The 22,543-nt window shown below is 36.8% G+C and overlaps 1 protein-coding gene across 2 annotated transcripts in view; it reads left to right on the top strand.

The window, feature by feature from the left end:
* The window catches only part of DACH2 (dachshund family transcription factor 2), a 265,656-nt gene that overhangs the window by 179,928 nt on the left and 63,185 nt on the right, over positions 1-22,543 (top strand). The gene's annotated exons all lie outside the window — the stretch shown is intronic.

Here is a 22,543-nt window from a genome sequence, read left to right as displayed (position 1 = left end):
AAAGGCAGATGCTTTTTTGCCTCAGAAAGCTGACAGTTATTAGTAACAATTAGGGCAGATCTTTTTAGAATTACCTTCTTTTTTGACATCAACTCTCCTCTTTCAGTAGACTTTTTCTATTTTAGAAGCTCAGGCATCCTTTGTTTCCGTTGCCAGTTGAGAAGCAGAGGGGCTGCCTGGTCCCGCTGGCGTTTGGCGCTCCCGCTGCACGCGCGTGTGTCTGCAAGTCACACACGCGTCTCCAAGGACAAAGCTGCTCCAGCAGTTTGGTTGCTTGCATGGTGTGTAGTGTACATGCATTGTACCATCAAAATGGTAATTTATTAGACCAATAAAGCAGCAGCTGGGAGGTCTTAGACTCATTTTCTAAAGGAATAACTTTGAATTCATGACAAATTATGCACAAAGCAGTCTTTCCAAAAGTGGTATTGCCTATCGCTAATTTTGTGTACTCATCTGTATTGAAGAAATCTGCATCAAACCCTTCCCCAGCTTTCTATTATGTAGAATATGTCTTTCTTTTTCACCTCTCAGACCCTAATCAATTAGTGCATATTGAATTCAGAGAAGAAGAGCACTGAAAAGCTTATTTAATTTGTGTAATTCTCTTAGTCTGTATATAGTTTAAACTGAAACTATGAAACCAGGAGGTTTCACTGGAGTTAAAACCTTTGACTAAAGATTGAGTTGCTATTTAAAAGCAAGGGGCTTTAGATAGAAAAAAATATGGGGCTAATATTAGCATTTTTAAAAACTGTTTTCGAAAGCTTGCTAAGTTTTCTGTTTATGGTTAGGTATGTTACCTGCTTTTGCAAAATTTTTATACTTCTTATGGAGGGGATCTACAATGCAGTAATAATATTATCTATCTTAGTTACCTAGTTGACAAGTTTCATGGGGGGCTATCATACAAGCCTTTCTCAACTATGTCAAGGGTGTGCATATTAAATGAAAGTTCTCTCTATCTTAGCACTTCAGTGAGCTAGAAAACTGATTAAGTGCCAATTTAAATATTTGGAGAAATTCTCACTAAATTTAACTGAAATTACAGTGGAGTCCAAAGATAAGGATATGGTGTCTGTTGTGTAAATATCTTTTTCCGGTTTTTCCCCTTTTTCAGTTCAGTAAAATAGTGAATCTGCCGGCATGAATGCCAGCATTGCTTGCAGGCAGAGAAGTAAGGCCTTAACGAAAAGGACTACCACTAATGAAGATCACCCATAACACAGTGCCAGCATGAAGATCATTTTTGTAATGCATGGTTTCTCTTTCTCTTTGGAGAATCATTTTTAAAAGGTTTACATTAAGCAGGGTAGCAGGATATGTCAAAAAAAAAAGAAAACAAAATGCATAGAAATTTAAAAATTTAACTAGGAACAGCCCATTTTACAGAATAACTGAGGAATTGTCAAATATTCACTTTAGAAAACTCTTAGGAGACTGGGGTAGACGTGGAGAGCACTGCATTTTGTTTAGATGTTGATACACACTTTGGGACTTTGATTCACTGTAAAGAGAATGCCGTGATAATCCTGGGTACTTGAGAGCTTTGCCAAATGTTGGTTTTGCTCTAGACTGTTACAGTTTAAATGACTATTAAAAACAAAATGGCGATGTGAAATGAGAAAGAAAATTGAATTTTGAATTTTTTTTTTACCAAGAAGAGAGGAGAAAGAAACACAGCAAAGGAATCAGAAGCCTCATAAGTGAGAAAAACATTTCATTTTAGGAGAGAGACCTACAGTTTCTTTGATTTGAGGTTGTGTTTAATAGCTTCTGTAATGGCTGCAACATGACTCTGCATCTAGATTTCAGCATGAATAACAACCTGCTCGTGTTTCATTTAGCTCCAAATGAGAAATTCTGTCTTTTATTGTTTTAGGAAATTAGTCTGTGTACTATTGCTCCTGGAACTTGATAATTAATCACTAAAGGTTATGGCTGTGGAGAGTTTGTGGGAAATAGATGTCTGAATGATTATAATTGTAACTGTCAAATCAAAAATATAGTTACACAGAACAGAGAGCTTTTTGTCTGCTTTGATTTTTTTTTTTTTACTGTATCAAGGAATTGGAGGATTGCAGGTTTACTTAAAAAGAACAAATAAAAATGTTGTTTTTTTAACTGCAGTGTAACACAGTGACATTCTTTGAAGAGCCCAAGATGCAACACCACTAAATATTTCACTTTGGGATGTTACCTTTTTGCGTTACCAGTTATAAATGTAATTGACCAGAATTAAGTCCTGAAACTTTATTGCCTGATCTTTCAGAAATGTGTCATTGTTTACAGGTTAATAACATAATAAAAGAGTGGTGAGAACTGCCTGTCATATTCATTTCAATCCTCATCTGTATCTATTGTAGTCAGTATGAAATCATCTTGCATTTGTTTCTTTAATAGTGCCTAAAGCGTCACTTCTGCAGCATCTTTCTGTGTCTGTGAGCCCGTAATATATAGTAGATGTTTTTCAAGATATTTTTCAAGATACTCTATATCTGAAACCAAAAATTGGTGGGTTTAAAATCTGACCTCTGTTTTGGGATCACCACTACCACTGATAGGTGTCTGAACGTGGCTTCCTCAGATGGCTTCTACCTCAAATATGTGAATAACAGAGTGCCAGTACTGGGGAGTACGGGTACCACTTCTTTCCTTACTTCTGGTACCGCCTCCTAAAACAGCTGCTGTGCTTTTGCCATTCGATCCCGTCTCCTTTTCCGATACTGCAAAAATATCCGTGTAGATGGAGATTAGTGCTGGAATAATTTATGTAAGTGATAAAAACAAATAAGAAAACAAACAAAAAGAAAATACTGGCACTGAGAGGGGGGAAAAAAAGGTCTAGTTCTATAAAATTATGTACTTTGCATGTTTTTTAAATAGAATGCATTAGTTCATAGGGCTGTGAAGTATGTTGTTACACATTTGAACATTAGTATCTTCCTTCCCCTCTCTCCTTTTGCAGAAGTGAATGAGGTTTTTTTTTTTTTTTTTTTTTGCACCTTCCTACTCATCATATGAAGTGTCGAAACCAGCTTCCCAGGCCGTTGAGAATCTCATATTTCATCCCGTGCTATCCGTTCGCTGGCCTCGTATTCCGGCTGATCAGTGTTCGCTGCTCCCTGGGGACTGGTGTCTCTGTCCAGCTTCTTGCAGGATCTGAGAAAGAAGGTTCAAGTTAGAGGAAAACATAGTTGGGAAAACAGGTCTCTGAAAGTAGAAGATTGCCAGCAGGAACTGCATCACCCTGAAATCTCCACTTCCCACTGGCTGTAATTCTTTCATAATTCCATTTTAGATTCTTTTAAACTCTTTATAAGTCCTTGGAGAGGAGGCAGTTTGCTGATGACACTCCATACACACATCTGGGATTATTTTAACTCCAGAGATTATCATTAGCTAAGGTAGTAGTGCTGAAAAGAATGATGCATAAAACATGCCAGGAGCCACATGGCCTTTTATATTCTGTGTCAAAAGAGGAAAAGAAAAAGAAAAAGAAAAAGAAAAAGAAAAAGAAAAAGAAAAAGAAAAAGAAAAAGAAAAAGATGGAGCGTTTGAAGCTGGCAGTTGAAGCCAGGTATGGTGGGTGCATGTGCAGATTTCTCAAAGGCCAAACACATAACCAGTTTTGTTGTTCCATAAAAACAGGATAAACAAAACAAAGCCGCTCTGGTTGCCCAGAAATGGTTAGAAAGATCATCTGTTTCATCATCATGCAATACTAATATTAGGTGAAGTGAAGTCTGGAAATTAGCATATAATTGCCTAGGGAAATTTGAAACTTATTTGATATCAGAGGTTTTTTGTTTTTTTTTAAGTAGCATGGCAGCAGGACATTTGTACAAACATTCTGTTTCTGTGTTTCTGTGATAGGACAGGAATATGAAAGATTGCAAAACACAGTATTGATGATATTTGAAAATCTTTTCAAGGATGCTGTGTTATGTGGTTGCATAAGCAAAGAAGGATCAGTGCACAGCAGTCCGTGACAGTACCTGTTTGTACAAAACCTCAGTGCAAAGAATAAAGCAGTTATTTCCTTCTGTTAGCTTTTGGAGTTAACATGCATGATTTAATAAATGTGTTTTGCTTTCCCAAGAGAGATATCAAACAGTACTAAGTGTTTCAGTGGTATTTCCTTAGGAAGTCAAAATGTTATTCTGTATGTAGAGTCGTGTTGCTTAATTTCCAGACAAGGAGCTAAGTTAGGCAGAAAAGAAAGGAAAAATATCCTAGTTTTTGACATTTGAGGATCAGGGGAAAAAAAAAAGTCTTCATAGGGAAATAAAAAAAAAAAGTGTTATCTTTTTATCCTTTTTTCCCTTCAATACCTGCCATGCAGTTTTCTCATAAATGCAAACATCCTTCACAATCTGTTTAAAAAACCACAAATACATCACTCAGAGGAATATTTAAGGAACCATCAGGAGGGAAAAAACTCATTGGTTTAATGGAATGCTGTCAAGGAAAATCAGCATCACAAACGACACAGGGGCAGAATTGATACTTTTGCACTGACATGTTAAAAGAAAATCCCATGCATTATTTAGAAAACCCAGAAATCTGTCAGCTGTATGATTGCCGAGTTAGCAGAAGCAGGAGGATGCTGCTCAAGTTGAAAAGAAACGCGTAGGCACAGATCCATATTGTAACCTTTCATGTTCTCCACCCACCATGAATACCCAGCTATTACACGGTCAGCATTTCTTAGTTTTTCTCTTTTAAAATTTTCAAGTGCTTGAAAAGTCAAAAGAGGTAGGTCTTTTATTCTAAAAAGCAGGATGCCGAGGCTGTTATTTTATTGTAAGAATAAAAACGACAAGACCAGAGAACAGATTTTTTGAACCTTAGGAATGCCGTGCAGACTTCATGAAGTCATTTTTCCTGTTGTTAAAGCAAGTACTTTTTACATGTTATATGAGCAGACAGTTGTTGTTTCAAAGGTGATTATTTTATCTAAGCAACTCAAAACATTCATGGTATTTCAAAAATAGGACCAGCCAAAACTGCTACTGGTATTTTTAGAATCAGTTGAAAAGCAAGTGAAGCGTGCGTTTCATTTTCTTTATTTGTCCGTTTGCCAGGAGGAATATATAGAGTCTTGAAATAAGACAGCATTTAATGTATTTTGGTTTTCTGAAACAACTTACCCAAAAGCTAAGCTTGTTTGAGTCCAAGCATAGCAGATATGTGAAAACATTTCATCCAAATTGAGACATCTGTGCTATTTCTTTCAATGTGTGCCTGCTTTGGACTTGCAAAATGTGGAGATATTTGTGTTGTGAATTGGGCATAGCATGTAGGGAAGTGTGAGGTACAACCAGTCACCGAGTAGGGAACGGAACGGCCAGCCCATAGCCAAGCAGATGGATCACTGGGAAGAGGACAGTGTTTGGATGTGCTGTTGTCCTCCTGTGTACGGTGACACTGAGCTGCAGGCGTGCCTCAGTCTGAGGGGGTAGCACGCAGCGCGTGGGACAAGCTCTCGGAACTGGCAGGGAGACTCGTAGCGACGGCGCGCTGCTGAAACCATCTTCGAGCATCTCCTCGAGATCAGAGATGAGAGGAGCGTGTCCCCCATGTCGAGACTCGTTCCCTTGGGGGTGCTGGCGGGGGCTGGCGTAGGGCTGGGCTTGTTCCAGCAGCGTCTGCACGTGCGGAGGGGAAGAGGCACCTCGTGCCGGGCTCCTGTGGCGGCAGTGAGGGCGTAGCCCGCAGCAGGCCGAGCTGTGCGGGGTGCGAGAGTTGTGGGCGCCTGCCGGCTGCCTTGGCCAAGAGGACGAGCTCCATGTCACCGTGTTTCTCCTATGGCCATAATGTTTTAATAAGAATCACACATTAATGAAACTCTCTGGCTTTCAGGGTGCGTGCTCATGCATAGAAATGAAATTGTGGTTTCTTGGGCATTTCTTGAACCATTTGCAAGTCACTTCCTAGAAGTTTTTTCTTTTTTTCAGAGAAAAAAGAATGAAGGAGATCAAGTTCCATGTAATTCTGAGGGTTTAAAAAGCTTCACTTGTTTGCCATTAGTTGTAATATTTCTGTTGTCACTGAATGATACAGAGCAGTGTGTTCCGTGCAGTACCTGGAGGGATCCTTCCTAGAACCAGGGATGGACAATTCTGGAGGAAAAAATAGATGTGATGTTTTCTTTTTGAGGAGCAAGCTTCTGAAGAATTAACTGGGAAGCGATTAGTTGTTTGTTTGTTTGAGTTGTAGCTTGCTTATATACTCTGCTGGAGAGCCTGAGAATTGTAGTATGCTCTAGAGAACCACCATCTTTGTGCAGTACAGAAGTGTTTTTTTTTTTTTTATCTGTAAGCAATTCTAAATAAAGTCCCATTTCAGCTAGATTCTTAAGGAATTACGTATTTAATGGATGTAAGTGCTTTAATTGACTTTTTACATGTATTCTTGTTAAATACTTTATAGTTAAATATCCTTCATTCACAAAGAAATGCTGATTCATCAGATGATATTTATATATTTGGCTAGACTGAGAACCAACTTGAAGAAATGTGAAATCATTCTGGTTGGAGTTTTAAGATGAATAAATGAAATACAACTTTGAATAACTTCTAAAAACTAAAATTGTCTGTGCTTTTCTCTCTAACACTGTGGCATCTTTTTCTTGGAGAGGAATTTCTCCATTTCTGATTTTTGGCCCTCATCCTATGATAAATTTAATACAGGTTTCTATAAACTCTTACCTACATTAGTCAATGTAATGTATCTTAAAGATCAAACAAATGTAGGTATTATTTCATATAGACTTCTTCTTAGAAAAGTTTTTATTAAATGCCTGAGATCTGGTTTGTGATTTTTTTGGCTTTTGAGGTGGGTAAGTGTATATTTTTGGATGGATGCATTACAAATAGATGTTGCTAAATGATTCTGAGTGGAGAATATATATGCTTCTAAGTTTATATTTCAAGAGTTAAAGATATCGCACAATCTGTTTCCTTAGTGTATTTTGGCTGTTACCTTATTTGAAGCCTAAGAATTGATGTTCCTTTTTTCAAGAGCACAAAGCACTTTTTTTTTTTATTCATAAAGACAGAATTCATTATGAGGAATTTTAAGTTTTGCTGGAACATATTTAGCATAGAAAATCAAGATTCATATCTGTACAAAAAAATCCCTCTTCTCTCAACCCCCCTCAAATACCTCCAGGTACACGCTGTGTAATCATAAACAACCTCTCTAGATTCTTCCCATATCTACTATCAGAATTAAGTGCAGCAAAAGATAAACTAATGACAAAATGCAAATGGTATGGCTAAACTGCTTAGAATGGAGAGCTTTCACATTTTCACATGTCTGTCACCTTTCAGATCCTTTACAAATTTATAGTCTCAGAGTGCAGAGGTCTAAATCTTCAAAGCTTGAAAAACAGAGGTGCAGCATGAACTAATCTTCATTTTTTCCCCTATCTTCTTACAGCAGCACTAATGGAAATGTATTTTGTTTAATGACTCTGAAATCCTGTTTGTAATTAGATGTGGGAATTGGTCTTACTTTGTAACAGATGATACTGGAATAATAATATGAGAGATGCTACGCTGAGACCACTATCCTCCTAAATCTATATCATTTTTCATTTTATTGACAGGAAATGTGTTCCTGGAACAAAGAGATTGATTTTAAAGAGTAGAAAAGTAATGCCTAGTAAAAACTCAAATGAAAATATTTTAGCATTACTTTAAGTATATCACAGGAGTACATTAATTAACCTTTTCACTTTATTTTTAATTTTAGTAAACAATCTTCTTATAATTGTTGCTTTGTCAGTGATACCATCTTTGAATTAATGCACCAAAAGGTAGGGAACTTTAATTAATGACAGGGTGCATACAATTAAAATGCATATCATATTTCAGAAGGATTATTCAAAATAATTAATTTTGTCTGTTAAAACAGTTTTACAGTCGCAAATGAAGTAATTAGGAGTGGGCACCAAACACGCGAGTGCAGGCTGAGCTCGGGCAGCTAGTCCCTTCAGAGCATTGGTCGTCTTTGCTCGGTTTTGCTGTCATAAATCATTTTGGCCCCTGTTGAGCCAAGGCTACATTTATTCCTGGGTGATAATTTCCACACTTGTTAGTAGCAGCAGGTACGAGTCAATATCGAGGTGCTGGAGGAGATCCCCCATTACCATGAGTCTCGTGTTGCCCTGCAAGGGGACACTACCTCCCATGCCACCATGGGAAGAAAGCTCCTCAGAAACGTGCCAGGTTTGGGATTTTCAGTATAAATTTGTATTAAGTCAAATACCGATTAGATGCACTGCACTTCCAAAGGAAAAGCCACTCCAGGATAGACATTTGGGGAGATCCCGACAACCCGCGCGGGCCGGTCCCGCTCCCAGGCAGGGGAGCTGCTCTCTCTGCAGGCAGGCAGGGGAAGGGCAAGAGAGCTGGCAATTCCCCCTCGGCTCTATCCTGCTGATGGGGTGGAACGGAAAGCAGAAAAGGGAAGAAAACGAGTGGTTCCAGGTCTACCTCTCTGAAATTACTTTGCATTTCGTGTTATACCATAGTTGGATAAATGCAAAACTGGTACTGAGACCTTGAACCATCACTATATGACGGCTGAACTCTGGTAATTAGGGATGCAAAAAATGCTGAGAAATATGCCCATTTCTCCCCAGAGATTCACAAATTTTCTGTAGTGCTACCAAAGAGCAAGAAAAGTACCATACGTCCAATAAATGTCCTTGTATGTATCAAGTTTCTACAAAATCTTGTTCACCTATAATTTAACACAATACAACATTTGTTTGAGTACTGTGATGTATTATCATGCTTAACATGTATGATATGCATGTATTATCATGCATTTTTAATTTCCAGTATCAGCAAGTAAAGAAAAAGGAAAAACTATTTATATTTTTTATAATTGTTTAATTTGTATAATTGTTTAATTATATAAACAGGGAAAAGCAAGTGCTGGTGATAGTTACCTTTATTAATAGAGTCAACTTCAGTCTCACATTAATGATATTTTGACAATTCAAAGGCACTTTAATACTTTAATTACATTTTAAAGTTGAGAATGTTCCTGTTAAGGCCTATCTAAGGTACGATGAAAACTGACACGTTCCCTTGGATGCAGGCTGCATGCTGAGAGTGCCCCGAAGGACGTCAGTGATAGTGATACAGCTGCCAGCAGCAGGAGTCTCATGAATTGCAATATTAATCAGATTGAAAAAAAAATCCACTAACATACAGTTAGTTTATGTTTGTGGTATTGTAAGATATGTTTGTAATATGGTTACTTGGAAGGAGTACCAAAAGAATATTTTAAAAGTGCGGTTTTGTTAAGAATTCATTACTAGTTTTTTGCAGAGTGCCCTAAACTGACATTTTTGCCACTGAAATTCAGTAGCAGTTTTTCTTGCAACAGTTGGTGCTGTTTAAATGTCTAGCTGATTTGTGAATTTGATAAGACAGAAGTGATAGTGGTCTCAGCTAATTCTGCCTTACTTGCACCCACAAAGTAAGAGATATTTCTTAGTTCTGGAGTACGAACTGTATGAGTAAACAGGACATAAAAAGATCTGAAGCCTTATTAATTTTTATAGGATACTTTGGCTGTCTTGAATAATTATATTTGAGTTGTTTTCTTTTTTTAGGGCCTTAATCCATAAGAGAATCAGTTTACGCATTTATTTCTGTGATTTTAAAAGTAAGCATATGACAGTTTTGCATCATAGGTTATGCTTTCTGCTCTATATTCCGTTTAAAAAAACTGGAATCAAAATTGTGAGTGACATTTTGGTAGAATTTTAACAAGTACACTCATTACCAAATTAAAAATAGATACAGGTGGGTAGTCTATGTTTTTAGCTCCTTTTTGAAAAAATATCCTAGCCGTACACAAGCAGCAGCAATTTATTAGATCAGTTCTAGTTACAGTTAGAAAGGAAAAGCAACGTTGTCTTTGACGAAGAGTGAATGTATCTTTATGAGCAAAGGGAAAGAGTTTTAGATATCTTTAATTTCTGATTCTGCAACACCTTTTTCTCAAATTAAATTCTTATTCTTAATTTCTTAAAAGCTAAATTTATACTAATAAGATCATCAGAAAATATTAAAACTTTGTCCAAATAGTGAAGCTATTGAAAAGAAAATTTTATTGCTATCACAAAATTGAAACTACTGTTTGTTCATACTCTATTAGGAAAAAGTCAGGGATTTTTATGATGTTGTGACTGTAGTCTTAAGAAGGGATCTATTTTCTTGAAAATGTATTTGATACTGTTTTGTCTAGTGCTTCTAGTAATTGCTGTCTATGTTAAGGTGGCCGTTTTGTGTATTTGTTTTCCAGATAGGGGTTTCAGCTTGGGAAGCACAGGAAGGAGGCACCTAAGGGTGTTTCCGAAGAGGCATGTTTTCTTAAACTAATGTTTCTGAAGCGAGGAACAGCTAAGGGCTTTTGCTGAACCAGGCTTGCAGTTTAAGACCGTGATGTAGGATAAAGATCTGGGAGAATCCTAGGTTGTGTCGTGTGATGTAGATTATTATGCTGGAATGTGAGATCTTATTCAGGTAGTAAGATCTCCTTCAGTTCAGTTGTGGCAATGTGGAACAGAACTGGCCAGTTTACCTGCAGTTTGACACTGCCTCTGGCTCTGCTCTCTGTACTGCAGTTTGTAGTGTCTGAAGCCACAGAGGAACAAGACTGTATCCTTTGTTCCTATGTCCCTGCTCCGTGTGAAGCACAAGTCCTGCCAACATCCTTTCTGACAGATGATTGTCCAGCTCAATTTTGGAAACTTCATAGGCTTATGAATAATTTTACTAATGTTTAACCTAATTTTTCTGTGCTGTAGTCTCATCCTGTGAATGCCCCTTGTTCAGTCCATTGTGGGTATGGAGACCAATTTGTTAACGCTTTCTTTACTGAACTCATCTTTCATCTAGTGAAGACTAATACTGAGTCTCCTATCTGTCCTCCCTTTTCCACATTAAATAAGCCTGCTGTTTTAGACTTTCCTTATACTCTAGATTTTCTAGGTCTCTGGAGAGTTCTCACTGTTCTCTGCCTTTCTCTACGTGATTCAGGTATCCTGAAGCTGGGCACCAGGCTTCCACCAAGGCCATCCCTGTGCCATGCAGAGGCAGGAAGAACAGGATAGGGCAAAGGGTTTCTCCAAGGGTCATCCTCTACATACGTTTCCTGAAAGCATCAGACTGCTGTCCTATGTACCATAGCCTCCAGATCTCTATTTGTTTTTCCCACAAGAGCTACATAAGCTGTCAACCCTCAAGCCAATCTGTGAGGTTATTTCTGTTATTTCATCTAACTGAATTTTCATGTTATATCTGAATCATTTTCACATTATATCACTTTTTAATGTCCACAAAGGTTTAGATAATTTTTGATGAAGATGTGGAGTTTGGGATGAATAGATGAATTTTGCAATGTATTTTTATTGTGTCAAGCCGAACATGCTACCTCTGCCATTCAGTGTGAAGCATTTCATTCCAAAGAGTTTGGCTACTTTCTTACTGTATTTACAGACCAACTGAAAGTTAATTAAAGTAGATAGTTGATACTGTGAAAATGAGCATTTCCTGTTCAAAGCTTTTGCATTTTTTTAACTGTAGAGAACTATCTACTATTAATTTTTTGGTTGTATGTCTTCTGTATTTACAGTAAATTTGACAAAAAAAGCATTTTTTGACATTTAATCAGTAGCAGTTGTTCTGCCCTCATATATTCATGAACTTTTATCACCAAGACAAGTCATAAATGTTGAGCCTGCCTTTAAGATCAGTCATGCAGTGATATTTAAAACCTAGAAGATCGAAGGCCTTGTTGTGACTGTTCTGCATTTGCATAATACAAAAATGCAAATAGATTCTTCTTTTTGAGGAGATAATTACAACTACTATAAGGATGGAGACAAAATTCTTCTTTGGGACTTATGAAACTTTCAGAATACTTCTATGATATCTGTAAATTCAATTATTGGTATTATGGAACACAGCAGATTACATATTTTCCTTTCTCTAGAAGACAGGCAATATTACTTAAGTTGTAATTATGCAATTTCAAGCATTTCAAATAGATATTGGAAAAGTAGTAGGAGAAAGTGTCTAACAGTGTACACTGCTCTTATGGACCTATTTTCTGAGTGATTGTCTCCAAGAATTTGTTATTGGGAGTTTTTTTTTTGGCATTTCATGCCTGAGAAATACCTTCTGGCATTTGCAGCAGCTCTTGTATTCAGTTTTAAAGAATAAGATTTTTTAGTTTATTTTATAAATACCAAGTTTATCTGGATATAGACTGTATTTTAAGTAACACTCCTATATTAATGAAAGATTGAGCTTTAGTAGGGAAGTATTCTCTAAACAGAGGAACATTTGGGCAAATCATGTAGGCATCTGATATTTAGGAGATTAATCTCTATTGAGCCTCCCTGAATTTAAATTCTATGATTTTGTGGAGAATTATTTTCCTTATCCCATTGCTAGCAACTGATACTCATTTTTTTGTAACAACTTTTCATTCTTTGAAACTGCCTTGAATAATTATAGCCTAAATCCTGCCTCTCTACTACATAAATGGCAAGACAGGTAGCCCTGAATCTTCAGTTTGGATTAAAAAAGAATTTTATGTCTTGGATGCAGTTGTGACACTGAAATAAATGGTTGGTGCAGTTATACAACATCTCGCCTTCAAAATTTAATCATCTACAAATGCCATTTATTTTTCATAAGCTCCCTCCCTTTTCACATGATTCATTAACTACGTTTTTTCAGCTGTTTATTCATCTGTTTTAGGTTTGGATACAAGGGAATGTATTTATCTTGTCTTAATGTTTTGTGTGTTCTGTGTAAAAAAATATTTTAACTAATGTATTCTCCTATTCTTATTATTTAAATAATTTCCAATTTAGAGGTTCAGTTTAAAATTGAAGATCCATTGTGTCTTAACCTACTTTTTACAATTTCTTCCTAAAATTTGCCTTGCAGCTGGTCCCTTTACTTTGTGAAAGATTCTTATCTTCAGCACCCTCCCCTTCAGCACAAATAAAACTTGGAAAACAGGTTGCAGCTCCACGAGCCTGCAGCACAAGCATTCACAACTGGTAGAGCGCCAAATGTTCTCACTCGCCAGCAGCAGAATTGTACTGGTGAGGGAAGATCCCATGGCAGAGAGCGCGTGTTGCTTGGCTCTTCTGCAGCCGGTCTTGAGCTATCAAATGGCGCACAGCAGTGCAGGAATTAAGGTCATTTCATTTCTTTGTGCTGCTGAGGATATTTTTTGCATAATCATCATAAGCTAGAGCTCTGTTGTTTAAACTTTTTGCTTATGTGAAGCAGTAAAGAGGGAATTTATGGGGCTTGAGTTTAAGGAGGGTTTCGTAAGTGTTGCTGATACTCTGTAGAAATTCTAAAGTAAAGATCCCAACTTTGTCACTAGTCACAATCTTTGCAGATCCTAACATTTTCTCTCCCCATATGTTTTGCAGGAGATTGTGTTCTGAATTCAGTGATTGAATTTGAAATATATATGTGGCAGCATGTGAGAGGTGTGATAGCAGTGTGGACTAGATAAATCTGGAAATTGATACAATTACCCTACAACACCTCCATTTTTATCTTAGTTTCCATTTTTACTTGACTTAATTGTATACATGGAATAACTTCCTATGCAGTTAAGATTTGCTATCTTCCACATTAGCTTGTCTGTAAAAAACATTCAGTGTACTTTAAAAAAGTAATTAGTTCGGTAATATCAATTTAACAAGTTTTAGCTCATTAATCCTGACACTAGCAGTGCTAGAGAGAGGAACCTTTTGATAGTGTTGTTCCCAACATATCATACGTTGGAGCTCCTAAGATCTGTTGAAATCCATGGCTTTTATCCTAGGCTATCGTTTGTAGCTATCTGTTAGCTTTCTTACTGTAAATGCCAGAATAAGACACATCACATCTCCTCAGGTCACTGGCATAGATTGGGAAAGCATTTATTGAGGAAAAAAAAAATCCATCAGGAATTTTCTGTGTTTTTTAGACTGTCCTTCAGCAGCATTACCAGCTATTTCCCATGTTTCATCTTTCAGACATACTATTCCAACACCATTTTCAAAAGGCTGATCTGAAGTGCAGCAACTGAATATTTGAGATAGCCTGTGGAAGCCAAGTAAAATACTAGTTGCAGAAATACTTTTTTAGTTATTTGTTTTTGTTTTAAAGGTTGACATTTGAGAATTTGTAGTTATCTTTATCATAGTTTGTATTTTTTAGCTTACTGCAGTAATACTGAGTGCCATTATGATACAGAAAGAAAGAGCAGTCAGGTAAAAGTAAAATACAAATAAGTAGAAAAATCTCTATCACTAAAAATAATTTGTAGTTTATTTTATAGTTACTCTTATACTTAAATAGGACATATCTTCATTTCAGATATAAGAGGAGGAGAATTCATGTTTAGCCCCATACTGTAGCTGCTATCACTCAGGCATTTGAAAAGTATTGATGGATTCTACACAAACAAAAAGATCTGTTATGATGATGAATAAGGGCCTCACCTAATCCCTTGAAGACACCACAGGTCTTCCATATTTTCTGATTTTGAGACAGGATTTTGACTTTAAGAGAATAAGCACCTATCTTGAGGGAAGGGGATGTGAAATGAAGGAAAATTAATTATTAAAATATTGTAACATAGAGATGAGAGAAGAAATAGAAAGATAGAAGAAAAACAGTGTTTCATTTCCAGTTCTCTCTATCTTAATCAACACAGTGTGAGATTTTCAACTGTTTATTTCTGTTTTACCCCCTGCTTTTCCTTTGCTTCCCATCTGGCTCAGTCAGGAGCTGTGTTTTACTCTCCATTAGCTTGTGGTAGTGTAATCAGAATTGTCATCCTTCCCATGACACTAGGGAACAGTTTTGTTTTTTCGATTTTCACTTATGCTCAAGCAGGTCACTCCTTAGATTTGTGTCTGACCGCGCTGTGCATGGAGTCTCCAGCCGTGAGCTGCTCCTCGGAGTGCGACCAACGCAGTAGCTGTGGTGCAGGATGAGGGGCCTGCCCAGGTGTGAAGAGATTAGGCAAGTCGCGCACCGATTGCCTCAGGTGTGAAGCAGAATAAAAGACGCCAGCGCTGGCCTGGGCCTTGTTGACTCCGGGGGTGTTGACACACTCCAGGAGCGCCCATGGAGATCGGTATTCGTGCTTTGTTTGAGAGCACTCAACCCTCGGCGATCCCAGGAGATGGCGGCTGCCACCAAGTGCGCGCAGCTGCCGCACAGGTGTGGGCGCCGGGCAGGGCCACAAGAGCTCCCGGCCTCCTCCAACCTGCATTGTTCCCTTCTGTTCCCAGCGGAAAGCCAGAGCGTTACTCAGTGTGACTTTTTTAATGTGTGCACTGTACGTGAACAATCCCAAGATTAAAGATTAACTTCGAATACTGTGATAAAGGCTCAAGTCAGAAGATGAGCAGCAACTGCTTTTGCTCCTTCACAGTGTTCATCAGGGGAGGGTTTCGGCAGAAGACCAAAAGTAGAAAACAGGCAATTTGAATGTTACAGGCTAATACAAAGACTGTTCTGAGCTGTATTGTTCTGTGTATAAAGGAGCAATCACTTCAGTCAGATTTTCAGCTTCGTAATAATAATAAAAAAGGTTTATTTGAACTGAAGTATAGACTACTGAACTATAAACTACTAGACTGAAAGAAGTATATTCTTCTTTTCTCCTGGCAAATATCCCTCATAAAATGCCAACTATTTTTAGTCTTCTGTAGAAATCTAATCCAAAATGAAAAAGTACATTAGATTTAGCTGAACTGAAATGTTAGTTGACCTCTACATCATGGGCAAAAGTGCAGTATTGAGATTGAGGATGTTTTGCTGACACGAACAAGTGGAGAGAGACGCTGTTCACAGAGCAGATGCACTGTTTAGTTAGGAATATACTGAAGAACTGTTTTTTATACTACAAAATAGTTACAATGAATAGTTTATGTTAAGAAATGTTTATTTTTGTGAAATAACTCTATTGCATTGCTGTTCTTTTAGAATTCTTACCTTCTTTTTCTTTCAAAATTCATCAAAATCCCTTCAGTGCATGGGAGCTTAACTGTGCTTTTAACAATATCATTTCTTCAAGTAATCAGTGAATTTATTTTTAAAAACAATTGGAAAGAATACCAACTCAGTAAAATGTGTAATTTATGTGAAGAATCTCCTATTTAAGAACTAATTCAGATGGAACGACTTATATACGAAATCAGAATATTTATCAGAATCTATCTGGTCTATAATTAAGGAAACGTGTCAGTAAATGAAAGTTGCCTCTGTAAATGCTACTTTTATTTTTTAAAAAACACTTGCATTATTTTATTTGTGATTTATGAAAAGCTGTGTTAGAATCTTGTGACACAGACATTTGCATTTCTTGTGATAAATGCCTTTTGTGCATTTGTTTTTAACCATATGAATATGTTTTTAGAGATATATACACACATATGTAAAAATACATAATTATATCAGTAAATTTAAAAGAATGACAACCTAAGCTATAAATTGAGAGCCTTCTATTTTTCAGGTTTGTATTTGAATCATATTCACTTTGGATTTAACTGCCTTTCAAAGTATACAAGTTTGATTACTTGATCTTACCTGAAGAAGATAACATATAAATGAGGCATATCGGAGTAAGATAGTTACCTTCTTGTAGTATTGCTGACTAGAAGTATTTTGCTTCTAAAATCTTCTGAAGTATAAAATGCTTATTTTAGAGATGTTGTGTTAAACATTTTGATCAGTATTTTTGAAGATTGGCATATATATAAAAAAATGAAGGTCCAGCTGCAGAATTTGGGGCTAAACTTTAAAGACTCTGCATTTCAAAGTGACCAGCTCTGGTGTTGTAGTTTGGCCAGTTACATGAAGAGAGGATTTTTACAGAGTGAGAAGCAAATTTTAGTATCAAGGTCTCAGACAGACCTTTCTGCTGTATCAAGCTTAGCAGAACCCTTCGTTCTTCCAGTCCAAACCACTGCAACATCAACAGGGCTATCCCAGTGCCCAGATGAAGAACAGTGGTTTGAAATAATAGATACTCTATTCCATAGGTGTTCTGCTAAAACGTGCATTGCTCTTTAAAATTCTCCGCAATGACTATGACTTTCTTCATTGAAAACTGCCTCGAATCTCACAAATTAGAATCATATCTTCAAGCTTCCTAAACTAAAGAGCTTTGGGAAGAGTGTATTTGTCATTATGTTTAATTTGCACATACCTCACCAAAGAAAAGGCCAGGGGAGCTAGGCCGAGAACACAGCTGTACAGGCAGCTCAACTAATTGCCTCTCCATCCTCAACCTCATTTATCTTCATTTCTTCCCAATTATACCAAATTATCAATAGTCTCTGTTGCATCAGAGTCTTAATCCCCTTTATTCAGGCAGCATTAGATAGTGGCAGATGAATTCTTGGAGGGAGTCAGGGTAAACAGCCATGAAATGCCACCTCTGGCAGATGGCATTGCTCACAAGAAATGCGACAAAACATTTGGAATTTGTTACTAGGCATTGGTATGAGAAGGCAAGCTGTCAATATTTTTTTAAATGATAATCAAGGTGGTGCATACTTATACCACAAGCGAAAATAAATCCAAAACCTGAGGCTTCATTAAGTTTGTCTTGTGTATAATAGCAACGCTGTGCTTTATACGTTGTTGTTAAAGCCTCTCAGTTTGTCTTCCTCAGAATATTTTCACTTTATTTAGTATTAGGATAACCATTTTAATGTTTGTGCTCATTATAGTTATTATCTACACTTTTGTATATTATCTTTGAAACTGTTGGTCATTTATAGGGGTTTAATCCTTCTCCTTAGAGGACTTAATGAAAAGCACCCACTGATTTCACTGAGGACAGCTGCATTAGAGTTTAAATGAGAGCACCTAATGGCGAGGTTTGATAAATGAGAAAAATACTCTGAAATCAAAGATTCATTGTACATATAAGATGTTCAAATGCTGTGTTAGGTATTCAGCAATTCCCATGAGCAAAAGTAAAAGCATGTTGTAAAGGAAGTATGAAGTTGGCTGTTAACAAGCTCTGTTTTTGGTTTGTTTGTTTTTAATGTTATTTTTAACATTAAGTGACATTAAGTGGAACACTGTGGATTTCACTGCAGATCTTTTGTGTGAATTAAGTTTAGTCGCAAGCTCTTATGGTTTTGACAGAGCGCTATAGTTTTTGGAATAATGTAGTGCAAGGAATCGAATGCCAGATATATATAAAAAAAGCTCTTTCTTTAGTGTGCATATAGCTGTATATAATATATACATTGCCTATGTTCCATATAGTGACACAATTGTTGGGGTAAGAGTGCCTACACTTAGTGATCTTTCATGGAGACTGGGGCTTATGACAATAAATCTCATTGGGCAGCTCCTAATTTCATTCATCTTCTGTATAAAATGTTAACGGTTAGACTGCATTTTTGCAGCCTCTCATTCTCTAATAAACTCTCCAATGTCGTTGAGTTGTGTGTAGATGTTTCAAGTTAACAGGGATTGGAAGACTGTCCAATGTGTATGTATGAAGTGCCACCTACTACATTAAATTCTTTTAAGGCATACTATGTATTATATACAGTTCTTCAGTATTTGGAATTTTTGAAAAGACAGTAAATACATAATTCATTTATGTCACTACAGATTTATTCAGAAGATTACAAACTGTAACTGGTGCTGTTCATGAGAATTATTTCAAAGAATTAGTAAATGGTAAGTTACTGAAATTTGACTGATCTGATTTCCTATCTTAGCATTACCTATCTGCCGTGTATGTCAGATGTTCTCAGAACCTCTGAAAATCAAGCTCAACTGTCTGGCTAGTTATAGTCACATTAAAAATATACAGGATGTCGTCTCAGCGGTTGTTTTAGTTGTGAAAAACAGAGGTGCTTGATTTGTGATCACTGAAGGTGTCAGCAATTGTCATCACAAGAAACTCAATTCTAGTTCCAGCTTACTGCTTGCTGCTGTTGGGTTTAGCAGGAGGGCTGGATTTTATGCTTTTAGGCAGCCAGCCTGCAAACTGTGTTCAAGATCTGAAGGACACGCTGTTGAACTTCTCGCTTGTGTATCATCAGCTTCAATCTAAACATGATAAACCAAATTTGTACTTTATTTCTACCTGTTTCTGAGGAAAGATTTTGCTCCCACAGTAGGAAGCAGTTGAGTGCTTTACTGATGGTCCTAATCCAAAAGAGATACCATGTGCTCAGCCATGTCAGTTTTCTATAGAAAAGTAGATAGTAATAGATTCACACATTTATTACTGAAAAATGTTCTCAATAATAATCCTGGGTGCACAAGGAGGTGGATCTGTAGTGCAGGAATGAACCATAATCCTGTGTTACATTTCAAAATATTGTTGTACGTTGAAACTCTATTCTCTCTTCAGAGTTTGACAACATTGTGTCAGTTGAAATAAGGGTGCACACAGATTTGTGGAGGCCCTCTTTTGTCAAAGCCACTTTCTGTGAGGTGTCAGGAGTCTCCCTGACCCAGTTTTCCAGTAGAGAAGGTATGTTATCTGTCCATTAGCTCAAATTTGCTGAGGTTCATAGAACGGGACCTTGAGCAATACAGAATAGAGGTCATTTAATACTTTGCAGGAAAGGTTTGCTTATCCTCCTGACACTGATGAAGGTCCAACACAATGTGTAGTTTCTAACTGCAAATTCCCTAATTCAAAGAATTCAATATTCAAACAAAAAAAACCTATGCTTTATTTAGTAGAAACAGAATAGAGATTTATTTTTCATTAATTTCATCCACTGTCAGAGCTCTAGAGGACGTCGAAGGAAGGCAGCAAATGTCAGGTTAACCAGCACCCCAAATACTGAGGTACCTCTGCACGCAATGTGGAACTCTGCTGCGGGATATGGTAGATGTGAAAAATTTACGCCAGTTAAATGGAAGAAAATGCTTTAGATGGAAGAAAATTACATAGTAACATATCAAATTAAAAAGAAACAAATAGTTCATATATTCTCTGTGCTTTTTTTTCTGCCTTGTCACATTTCTTCCTAGATAGGAAGCAACTTGTTTTAATGAATGTTTATGTGTGACCAAATCAACGAAAGAAAGGAAGCAGCTAATTTGTAGCTAGTTTTCACAGTTGTTTTTGAATGTTAGCATATCTTTATGAATTATTTTAATTGTTTGTATCAAACTTTCTATAAATATAACGTTTCACCTTGCTTAGGTATACTTTCGTAGGCTGCTTTAGTGTTATAACTTCAATTAGTTAACATGATCTCTCTCCTAATACGGACATATAAAACCCACCGAGGAGTGTTTTTATTTTGTGTATATGTGAAGATACTGCCAGTATGAACCCCAGACAAGTGAAGATTTAACCAGTGTCTTTTTTTTTTGTTTTAATCTGTCTTCTTCCTTCCCATTTCCTTTTCCCTGAATCTCTTTAAGTTTTCCACATTTTTCCCATTTTTATTATTAATTATTTGAGGAAAAAGACCATTTTCTGTCTGTTGTCTACATAAGGCTCTTTTGCTAAAAGAAGTTTAATTGCTGCAGCCAATCACAATTGCTTTATATGTAATTAGAAGGCATGAATGACCTAGTGATTCAAAACAAAACCAAAACTGTGTTTTAGACTGTCCTCCTGCCTTTAACACTGAGTACCTGATGCTGTTAATGTGAGATTTGTTTTGGCTGAAGACTCCTACTGTAGATGCAGTCTTACATTGCGATGTATCTAATAAAGGGTATCGGTATGATACCATAATAAAGGGTATTTTGTATGGTTCTTTAACTCTATAATCAGGATCATAGTTTAGGAACTTTAAAATTTAGAAACTTTAAAAAAATGTTATACTTACTGCTTTCCTATTTCTTTTCTTCCAGTCTTTTTTAAAGGAAAAAAAAAATTGTTTGTTACCTTTTTTAAAAGTAACTTTCTGGCAATAATTGGAATATTCTCCTTAATTCAATGAGTATTAAATACTCTGACATATTCGCAGGTATCTTCAGTATCCTATTGTTTTGAAATATAGTTTGATTTTACTGACATTAAGACTTTTCAAAAAGTTTCGAAATTATATTCAGATTTCAGATGACTTCTTATTGCATAATTATCAACAGATTACTTCACCTAAGTTGTGACAGACATATTTTTTAAGTATGACTGACTGATGGACAGATTGGGAATTGCTGAATTAATGGGCACATTTCAAAGCTTTGGCAGGGCTAAGCAGTAATTACATCTGCTGAACCACTTGATAAGTTTTTGGAAGTAGCCCAGTAAAACCATCACTGGATATCTTCAGTTTTAATATCTTATGCTACACATTTTTATGGCTTTCTTGTAGGGCGCAGTCCAGAAGTTGATACAGCCAAGCAAACACAGCTAAACAAATCAATGCATTAAAGCTTAAAGTATATTGCAGATCTTTAATTCAGATTTTGAAGTGCATGTGATCTTTTGGGGACTGATTTATCCGACATTTAATCATGATCTAAATGAACAAATCCGATTCCTGTTTTTAAATAAGAAAGTTTAAGCAATTAAGGAGTAATAAGGAACCACAGAAAGCAGTCAGCATGATCTGTGTAAATGGCATCTTCTACTGCCCTTGTTGAGGACCGAATATTGGACTGAATGGATCATAAATGTGACCCAGACCCAGGTTCTTCTGACAGGAAAGTGATGGTTTACCAGGAATCGCATTAATTTGATTAAGTCAGTTTGTGTTTCAGCGTTGGAAAAAGTAGTATCTGCAGAGAAGGAAATGCTATTTTTGCTCAAGTTTCAATCAGTAGTGACATTTTCAGAAGATTTAGGTAGATGAAGGTCTGTGGAGCATCTCTTGGTTCAGACTAACCAAGTGTTTATTGTTCTGTGGATGTAGCCTGTGGACTGCTATGTAAGCTTCTGGCTTTGGTTGTGAATATGGAAAAGCTTCTTTTGAAGCAGGGATGCATAATATATTGGTCTCGCTGAATTTTCTATTATTGTCAGGTTGGGCTTCAAACTGGATATAGACTAAAAATGATTCTTACCACACTGGTTTTCCATTGCTGAATGGAAATCGTATGTGTGTAATGAGACTGTTCAAGTTATCAACTGCATTTGATATGGCAATTATTACATTGTGTTGAGATGTATATGGGCTTTACTGGGCTCCTCCTTGGCGTTGAGGTCTGATTTTCCATCAGATACTGTTGAAAACTGTTTTTCTGCCTGATCTTCTCTTCCTGGGACATTCAGATTCTGATAATATGAAGAGAGTTGATGAGTTGTTGTTGATTGAGGTGTTTTTGACATACAGAGGATATTCTGTGAGACCCAAAACTGTGACTGTTTCTTTCCCAGCATCAGGATGAGAATAGGATATTGGTAGGAGCAAATTGTCTGCGACACCTGAAAACGCTGGGCCTCTGAACACTGTCGGATAGGCCAGAAGTGTTAACATCAGGTATGCACTGCACTTGCTGTGACTAAATTGTGATCATATGCCCAGAATTTGTGA

The sequence above is a fragment of the Tinamus guttatus genome, unplaced genomic scaffold, assembly GCF_059628265.1.
Source record: "Tinamus guttatus ecotype Peru unplaced genomic scaffold, ASM5962826v1 Tinamus_guttatus_pri_ptg000287l, whole genome shotgun sequence".
Lineage (NCBI taxonomy): Eukaryota > Metazoa > Chordata > Aves > Tinamiformes > Tinamidae > Tinamus > Tinamus guttatus.
This window is presented reverse-complemented; position numbering and strand designations above follow the sequence as displayed.